Below are 10,805 nucleotides of genomic sequence, written 5' to 3' on the forward strand. Positions count from 1 at the left end.
AACCAAAAATTAACTGCAGGTTCGCGCAGGTTTGCGAGATATGCGACTTTTTCAGAAAGTCATTGGAATATTCATATATCTATATTTTTGAAAATTTGTTAGAAGAACCGGCTTTAGACGTCAATATTGGTTTCGTTTATCCCAAAATGGGTTCACCAATACTAAGAAATGTTGCTTTTAATAGTTTTATGACTATTCTTGCGAATTTCATTCAAATTTGAGCAGTTTTCTCAGGACATCGTTAAGAACCTAAAACAAACCATAGTTGCACCAGATGCTTTTAGGTGATATACTCATTTGCAGAACCGTGTAATAAGATAAACATATCTTCAGTCGAAACGTTCATTGTTTAAAATTTATGTTATATCAATGACACTATACTAAAAATAAAAACATCTCAAAAAAATTTTTTTTTCATTTACTAACGTATGTGGATGCTTAGGTGGAGGGGCCAAAGCAAGGATCTATGCTCTGAATTGTTTTTATAACATTTTCTATTCAATGAAGACAAATTTTAAAGTAAACCAAACTCGGTTGGCAATAATTACCTAACACCATTTAAATATCCTAAATGGGGTGCCCTCCTTATATTGGGGCTATTGCAAAACGAGAAAATACGTTGCTAATATTTCGCAAAACGGGTTTCTACCTACGGAGGACATAAAATACCAAAATGCAAACAAAACGATTGGTAAATGTGCTTGGAATCTTTAAAATATGTACCGCTCAATGGGGGCTATACCTATACGCGATCTGATATTGACAAATATTTTGTACATATGTTCTTCATCCACTGAAACCCCAATATACCAATTTGCGGCAAAATCGGTTGAAAAATGTGCCTAATACGTAAAAACGGTCACCACCGATATGTTGGGGCTTTAGGAAACCGCAGGTCTATGTGGCCCATATTTATCCACATACGACACTAAACTATAAGAAACATTTTTGGAAAATTTTAGTAACCTACGTTCTTCACATTAAAAGTTATGAGTAAAGTTCCATTAAAGTTCCCATATTTCGCACTGTGCGTTGGTTCAAAATCAATAAATTTTTTTATTGATACAACGTATTTTTCTTTCAGTGTAATTAAGTATGAGTCACACATTTTAGAAATAAAAAAATGCATATCCTATAGAAAATTCTAAGGAGTGAAACAAATAACATTACTTAAAGCTTTGTTGGTTTCCTAATAGAAGGGAAGATATTAAGAAGAGTAAGAATAAAATAGCGTATTTTACAAAAACTCTAGTGCTATACTATTTGACCACCAAAAACCCAATCTACTTCCTACAATTTCATTACAATCAAAAATCAAAGAAATGAAAAAATGGGATGGGTTATTGCGATATCCCCAAATACTACGAAAATATTTACTTAAGAAAAAATTGCTAATTTCCCTACAATAGTTGTTGTCGATTTTTATAATTTGTCCAGATAAAATTACGAGTCCTCGCTAGGTACCCATTTACTTCCAAAATCAGTTAACTAGCCAAATGTTGCAATTTAAGAGCAATGTAGTGGATTCCTAATTCGTGTAGGTTATTCTGTCGTTCAGCTTGTTCTGCTTGCTTATGTCACTTTTTATGCTTTATGTGTGCTGGCGTCCTGCCGTTAATGTTTATAAATTTAATTTTATTGCCGCACAATCATCCAGTGGATAAATTAAGTTATTCATGAATTTTTAATTAAATAAAGATAATTCATTTGTATTGCAATGTTTGTATTACACTTTACAGTAATTAAACAAATAGGGAAACTGTAATTGGTTATTGGTTAAACTCACAAATTATGAGGATGAACCCACTTGCCGCCAATAAATCGACGATTAATGAACACATTATTTTGCGAAAGACGATTGTGTATTCGCATGTGGTCATCATTGCCCATGATTACCTGTGTCGGTTATAATATTTATTTTCCGTTGACTGTCATGATTTTTATTTTTTTAAATATTGATTGTTTATGTCTTTATTATGATATGAAAAATAGTTAAATGTAGAATCTTTTGTGTCCTTGGAATGACGATAGGTTTTACTAAACTCAAATATTTATTTATTTTTGTCTGTTTGCCAACGCTGAGACGGACTCCCACACTCTTCGACACCGTTACCCATAACTTTGTAATGATTAAAATAAGTTATTGGACTTGTAGATATTTAGGAACAACATTTATTGAGCTTTAAGTGGGCCGGCCATTGGTGCTCGTTTTTATACAGTATTTGTTATAAAGGAATTTGAAAAGTACTTCCTTACTTACCCTCTATAAGACGAAATAAGAAAATATTTCCGTTCCACTCTATTTTTGAATCTCGTCTTCCACTTGTTTACTCCATCGAATCCTTGGCCTTCCATTTCTGCGTTTACCGTCATGAGGCCCGTATTTTTACCCCTTTTTAGGGGGTTGATCATCGCTCATTCATATGTCATGAGCTAGCTAACGCAATCGTTGTACCTCGATACGTTTAACTATACTGATGTCATTGTATAGCACATACAGCTCGCATAGTGCTTCAGAATCTTTTTTTCCTGGTCAAAACTCTGTAACTTTTGAACGGATAGAAATATTTTCATATTTCCTTTTGTTCGACAGACAACACAATCAGCTTTCCGATGCATTAAAAACATTCAAATTTGGTTTAGTAGTTTTTTTATATTTTGCATCAAAATATGAGTGTTTTTGAGTTTTTCATATGTTCTAACTATTAAAAAAGGTCAAACACCAATAAACAACCCACAAAAATAAAAAATATAAAATGTTTCTTGGAAAAAATATCTTTAAAAAATTAAGAAAAAAATCAAGAAATTTAAAATTTAAAATCAAGAAAATAAAATTAAAATTACTTTTATAAAAACTCATATATAAAATAGTCAATTTGTCTAAAAAGGCTATAATTTATATGGGAAACGGTATTGAAAAACATACATTTTTACCCATTTAATATCAATAAATTTTAAAAAGTGTTAAACTGACGGAACGGGTCGGGTACATAAGTATATATGGGCTAAAAGAGGACACTCTCAGGCATCATTCTGTGATAACGGAACTTTGTTCCATGCTGTTTCCTAAAAGTTCTAGTGCACTAAAAGTGAAATTTCGTATAAACGCTGCTGTAATTTATTGAAAAAACAATGAACGCAATATCTCTTATAGTTTCCGAGAAATACATAATCCGGCCAATCCTAGCCACTGTTGACTCTGTCTAATAAGTTTCTACCCTTCAACCATTTATGTCTGCTTGAGATTTCCTCCACAGGAATTAGTTCATTAGCATTCTGAACATGCAATTTATTCCTAGGATTAATAGCTTTTATTTTAGATGTTGTTAAATTCTCCAACTTACTTACTGAATAATATTGTTAATTACCGGAATTATAAACAATTTAATTTTACCGAGTTTTTTCGGTTACGCAAAAAATGAGTTGGAGAATCGCACCTCTTGTATAGACATTTCTATAAATTATTAAAAAACCTATGACTCCTTGTGTTTTCATTCCTTTATATACAAAATCATCGGCAACTACGGATTTTAGTATTGTAATCTCGTAATTATGCAATAGATTTAAATTCCATTGTCTTATTGGAAGGCTATAACATTTATATGAAACAATACCTTTTTTCGGTTTCGACGACAGTATAAAATCAGTTGCTGATGTTCGTAGAAATGGCTTAAATATAAGTTAAATGATAAAAAACTGAATCGGTGCTACGCATCTTCTTCATTGAATTGTTGATTGAGAACTGAAAACAAATTTTATTCTACGATTATAATGTACAGTGCAGCGACGATCACGCCACATGGACAAAACTGCTGCGTTAGCTAGAAGAATGTAATTTGATGTTTGTTGGTAATGTTTGTGGTGTCAGCGGAAAGTTGCAAATGATTGTGTGAAGTGACAGTGGCATGAGATTAAGGTGCTAACTTATATTCCCCACAATGATATGAGTGCATTTTAATTGAATCGTCCATACAACTTCTTACACCCAATTTCATGGTTTAGGTTGTGAAATCGTTTCAAAATAGAGAGTTTAACAATATGTACTTTAAATATGTGGGTAAATACTTGGGTAAATATAAATATTTACCCAAATGTTGGGAAAAAACTACCGAACCAATTAACGTAGGGTGCCAACATTTGGCTGAAATCTTTTTTATATCAACTGAATTCCTGGCATTGAAAATGGGGTCTCTGGATCCATGCTTTAATATAGCCCCCATATAACCGTTCCTCCCGATTTAAGGTGTTGTTTTTTATCTATTAGCCTGATTTTACAATCTAATTGGGTACCCCGATTTCGAGTATTTACCCTAGAATTGGGTAAAAGCTATTTATCTGCCGAACCAATTGACGTATTGTGTCAATATTTGACTCAAGTCCTTTCTATATAAAACAAACTATGAAAACTCACTGTGCCAAATTACAGCCAATAAGATTGTCAAATGTGGCTAATAGACAAAAACACCTTAAATTGGGCGGTAGGGTTATATGTGGCTATATCAAAACATGGACCCAGAGACCCCATTTTCAATACGAGAAGTTCAGTTGACATAAGAAAGAGTTGAGCCAAATTTGCCAGCCTACGTCAAGTGGTTCGGCAGTTAAAGAGTTTTACCCAACATTTGGGTAAATACTCTGGTATAATTTACTCAAGTATTTACTCACTCGTTTAGAGTATTGTAAAACTATTCATTTTGAAACGATTTTACAACCTAATCCCTGAAATTGGGTGTAAGAAGTTGTATGGACGATTCAACATAGTAAATACCCGCAAATGGGTATTTTTTTTTTCGTTCGTTCCCACTCCTCTCACACCCGCCCCTGCCGACCGAGGGGGCCACCTCCCCATACGTAGGGAGCGCGTACACACCAAAGTCCGTATTAAGGCGGGTTAGCATGGTTATATACCGGCTACAGAATAAACATCAGCCGGTAAAATACAAATAACATGTTAGTATTATTAATTATACACACACAAATAAAAATAAAACGAAACATAAGAACATGGAACGAAAAAAGTATTACAAATGCTGTTCATTGGCTATTCTACTGTGCCGCAGAGGGAATTGTAGATTAAGTGCCAGATGATCAATCAGCTTATAGATGTGAAAAGTAAACTAAGCTCTAAATACAATGTTGCAACTACTGCTCATAGGCCAGATTCTACTAGTTCCGCAGAGGGAGATGTAGATAAGATGCCGTAAAAAATTGAGCTTTTGATGTAAATTATAACGTAGTTAACATCACAAAGCAATAATGCACAATAAGGATTATGTATTTCAAACATTAAACTAGGATTGCATACGTAGTAATGCATTTTTTATAGTATTCAAAGAGTTATTTAAACAAATAGTGTTACATAAACTGTTATAAATTACACCGAGAGATCTAATTGGGTTATTCATTTCGTAATTACTTCTGGCAAGGGATAATTTTAATGGTCCGAAATTGCGTGTTCTACGAGAAGGAACATTATAATTTATTTCGGCAATGAGAAATGGGGAATCAATTAGACCGCGTAGTAGTTTAATGATAAATAATGCTCTTAGCACGAAACGTCTTTTTTAAGCGTTGGAAGGTCAATTAACAATAAACGACTCTCATATGGCGGAAGAGGTTCAGACGAGTTCCAATTCAGACCTTGTAATATTAGGCAAATATTTCCCTAATATTACAAGGTCATATTAGGCAAATATTTGCTCCAACGACCGGTAGTGTGCGCTTACTAAGAGCAAGTGAGCATAAATCTCAATGCATTATTTACGGTCACTTGTTGTCAGTAAGCGCACACTTGCGGTCGCTGGAGCAAATATTTGCCTAAAGTGACCTTACCTTATAGCCTATTTAGACTATGCTGGATTTAGCAAATCCAGTTGATTTAAGTTGTCATTTTCATACAATATGTGCCAACTAAATCGAGATAATGCACTTAAACATGTTATAGGTGTATAGTCTAACAGGCGTTATAGTCTAGATTTTCAAACGCACCGATCTGCTGCCTTTCTTCTCCAACCTTGGATGCCATGTTTTGTTATATTTTCTTTAACTTGGTCTTTCCATCGGAGTTTTGGCCTTCCGTCGAGTGGCTCGTATTCAAATGCATCTTTATTCATCCTGCTGACATTGCCCAGCCAACGAAATCGTTGTAGTTCGATACAGTAAAACGTTACAGTATATCGATGTGGGTCGGCTGGTACATCTCGTGGTTCATGCGCTCATGCTTCAGATAAATACATAAGTATGGGTAGTATCAACGTCTGGTAGAGTGTAAGTTTGGTCTGACGAGAGGTGGTTTTGCTTTTGAACTGTTTACTTAGACCAAATGCACAGACTTCGCCTAATAAGGCCGATCGTAATGAATATTAGACAGCATCAGAGAATTTGGCGGTCTGTTAAAAAATTACTATATTGAACCAAATATTCGTTGTTAATTGTAGCTGCAGGGGTAATTTTAGGGCCATTGTACTAGAGTTGGTCAATCTAGTTCGTAGTTCACTGTACATCATTCAAACTAACGTGTGATATCACGTATACGTAGACTGCGATTGGAACTGCATAGTGAACTAGATCGTTAAATTGGACAAGATTAACACAACACTACATTTTACACAAAATATTTTTCAAATTTAACAGCATGTTTTTGTAAAAAGTTTTTGCCCATTCGTTCGTCGATTTCATGAACGAAGACACAATTTGGTTTCCATAGCGATTGACGTTTGTATTCGTGTGACAAACAAATGAAAGCTTTTTATTTTCGTAATTTTTTTGGTTTTCGTAACAAAATCAGACGAAAGAATACGTCAAAAATAAACGAATGGAAAAGACCCATCGTTTTGAATGAAAATTAAATAATTTGAGTAATAAATGGCACAAAACACACGGAAACTGGAAGGGAATGCAATTTTATTTATTTCCATACAGCACAAGCGTATATGTACATCCGTTTCTTCATATTATCACAATTATTTTTGAACAAATTTGATTACATTTTTTTCTTATTGTTTGTTTGTCATCTGTTTATCGGGGTTGCCATCAAGTAACACATTTTACGTGCAGATGCCTATGCAAAATTCACAAAATGAGTATCATGGAAACCCTGAAATATAAAAGCTTTAATGAAATAGACGAAAGCTTTTGGATAAAAACGAATGGTTCGTAAAATTTTACAAGAACCAAATTTTGAACGTATACGTTTTAGTACGAACGGTTCGTGTGACAGGCAAGCATTTTTACAAAAACACGCTGTAAGGGTATCTGACATTTATAACTTTGCCATACCTTGTGCTAGTTAAGTTTACTTTTCTTTCAAGAATACAATTGTAATGAAATATTAAAAATATTACTACTTTTTTAAAACCGGTTAACCGACACAAATATCCGGTTTTTTCGGTTAACCGAAAATTAAGTTTTTGGCGAAAACCGGTTTCGGTTGTGTAACTCAAAACAGAATAACCGGTTTCGTTTTTGGACACCCTAATGTTGATGGACTTGGTCAGATAACAGAGTTACAGTCTAGAATGTACAAGGATTCCACAGCTTTAATTGTGTGCTGTGTCACCATAATCACGCTAGGGGTCGCAGGTCTCGTTCAATACTGACAAAATTTTACACGATTATTTTTGTGGTAAAATATCCAAAATTTAATAATTTGGTCCACATTTTAAATTCTTTGGCATATTCCGACAAATTACGGAAACAAAACTTGAAAACAACTGTTTACCTGTCCTTTGATGCTAATTATATCAATGTAGCGGTTAGAATACGAAGTTACTGTCAAACATATAAGTTGGTTGTTTTATCGTTTTGTTTTGTTTGTAAAGAACTACATGTACCTTCCATGCTACAAAATGTCGGAATCATTAGAGTTTTCAAATCATGATAGAGAAATTCCAAGTTTTTTTTAAGTTGATGCAAATTACAACGTATGAAGTATTGTAATATGTACCTCGAAATATTGGTCGTTTATTCATTGGTCGATAAAAGTCGCCCAAAAGCTACTTCTAAACGTCTTTTGATGTTTTTTTGCTTTTCGGTACAAAAAGGTCCGACTGTCCATTATAAAATAAGGGAAATTACTCCCAACTTCTCTAGTAATAACGGTGTATGTTTGTGCAATATTTCTGAGATGTTATCGTGTATATCAACTTATTTATGTATTATCGGACGGCAAAATATACGCAATCATATTAAATATATTCCGTGGAAAACTTGTGATGCCCTCACTTACTTTTTTATAACGAAATTGATACGGCTGTTTTGTTATCCTTTTTGGTTTTATTTTCATTTAATACCTCCGCTACCAGACGAATTTCCGCAAAGTAGCTTCGGAACCATGTATTAGCACGCGTTGTATCAGTGATATGTAAAGTACTATTTTTATATCTCCACCATAATATGAAGGGTATAATTAAATTTGTCATTCCGTTTGTAACACATCGAAATATGCATCGGAGAAATTCTAAGTCGATATAACCACGTCCGTCTGTCCGTCCGTCTGTTGAAATCAAGATACAGCTACATTTTTAAGATAGAGCTTTGTAATTTGACATATAAGTTTCTGTTACTCCTAGGATGTTTGTATTGTAAATGGGCTATATCGGTCCACGCTTTGATATAGCCCCCATAGAACGGTACCGCACGATTATCGGTATTTTGAAGGTTTTAATTTAATTATCACACCGAAATGGCTGAAATTTGGTACTTAGTTTTCGTTGGGGGTATAAAACTTTCCCCCAGAATATTGTCATTATAGGTCCACGCCTTCATATAGCCCCCATATAACGGTACCTCCCGATTTCCAGTGTTTTGAAGGTTGTGGTCTCAATTTTACATCGAAATGGCTGAAAGTTAGCATTTAGTCTTCATTTGGGGTATTAAACATTCCATATGAAATTTGTCGGTAAAGGTCCACGCCTTCTTATAGCCCCCATAGAACGGTACCTCCGGATTTCCAGTATTATGAAGGTTGTGGCCTCAATATTCCACCGAAATGGCTGAAAGGTAGTATTTAGTCTTCATTTAGGGTATTAAACATTCCATATGAAATTTGTCGGTATAGGTCCACGCTTTCATAGAACGGTACCTTTCGATTGACTTTATTTTTAAGGTTATGGCCTCAATATTGCTCCAAAATCGCTGAAATTTGGTATTTAGTCTACGTGAGGTGAAATTTGTCAGTACAGGTCCACGCCTTAATATAGCCCCCCTAGAACGGTACCTTCCGATTTTCGGTATTTTAAAGCTTAGACACATTGTTTTACCGAAATTTCTGAAATTCGGTATTTAGCCTTCTTCATAAACGAAGGGAAACTAATTGTTCCATTTAACTTCAATACAACTCGTGGCGAAGGGTATAACAAATTCGGCCCGGCCAAACTTAACGCCGTTCTTACTTGTTGTATGACGATATGTGGCTTTGCTAAAGTAGCATCCTTTGGCCAATTCTTCTTCTTATTTCACAACTGATGTTGTTTGTTGTGTTTATGGCGGTGTCAACTTCCACAGTTGGACCTTGCTGTCTCCTTGTCTGAAACCTCTTTTGGTGCTGAACTGTTCAGAGAAAATCGTTCCTATTTTAACTGACAAAGCCGAATGAGCTTTGCGGGAATACCAAATTCAGACATGGCCTGGAATACCTTTGAACGAAAGGGGCTGTCGAAGGCCACTCTATAATCGCAGCAGACTCATGCCCCTATAATTAGAGCACACAACCTTATTTCTTTTCTTGTGGACGTTATGCTCAGCCCAATCATCAGGTACGCTTTCTTCGTGCCAGATCATGGCCGGGCTGTATACATTTAATACCATCTGCTGGGATTAGATCTGCAGTATGTTCGTCGCCTTCGCTAGTATTGGATAGCAAAAGTTTGGAAAAATGATCTTTCCATATCCTGAGAACATTATCTGTATCAGTTACTAAATTACCATCAGTTTGATGTTTCGCAAAGCCATGTTCATTTTTGTACATTCCCGCTCCTCTTGTTTTCCGTCTTGTTTTTTGGTCTAGGTACACCCATAAATCTGGTACTGCCTACAACCATGTTTTCGCCGCTTCGAAGTCTATCAGTCTCGTTCCATTGTTAGTTGTTTCACTGTGGAGACTGAATTTCCCGACTGTTGGGCCAAAGAGATTCTCCTTTCCAAATTTGCCATTAAAATCGCCTAGAATAATTTTAATGTCGTCGCAGGAGAACGGTCCTATGTTTCTTCTAAGCGCTCGTAAAATATATCTTTGATCTGTTCGTCTTTGTCTTCAGTGAGAGCATGGGCGCAAATAAAGTTTAAGTTGAAAAATTTTGCTTCTGTCCGCATTGCAGCAAGTGTTTCATTCACTGGGGTGAAGCTGGAGACCAGATGTTTTAATCTCCGACAACTCATGCTTTATGTTATGGCAGCTATAATACAGTGCTTTACCTTTCATGTATGGTAGTAATATCGGCCTTATATTTGTCAAGTACATCTGCCAATGCGTAAACTGCACCTTCTCTATAAAGAGTGAGAACATTCCAGGTGCAGATTCGCAGACCATGGTCCGTAAAACGTTATCCTGGTCGTCAACTTTAGAGAGGTCTGTTTTTATTTTACTTTAACCAACCGAAGCTCTTAACGTTTTTATGGGTGAAGGAACGCGCGGAACATGTTCGCTCACTACTTTTAATGGGGGTTTTAAGGCAGTTCCCAGGTGACACCACGTGGAGGTCGGTGTCCACTTAAGATGAAAGAGGGTCCTAGATGAGTCCTGCGCTTTGTCATGTTAAACACGGATAGGGCCGTTGCTTGGTATCTTTCAGGAATTATTACTTTTA

The sequence above is a fragment of the Musca autumnalis genome, unplaced genomic scaffold (genome assembly GCF_047663935.1).
Source record: "Musca autumnalis isolate F117 unplaced genomic scaffold, ASM4766393v1 scaffold_1, whole genome shotgun sequence".
Lineage (NCBI taxonomy): Eukaryota > Metazoa > Arthropoda > Insecta > Diptera > Muscidae > Musca > Musca autumnalis.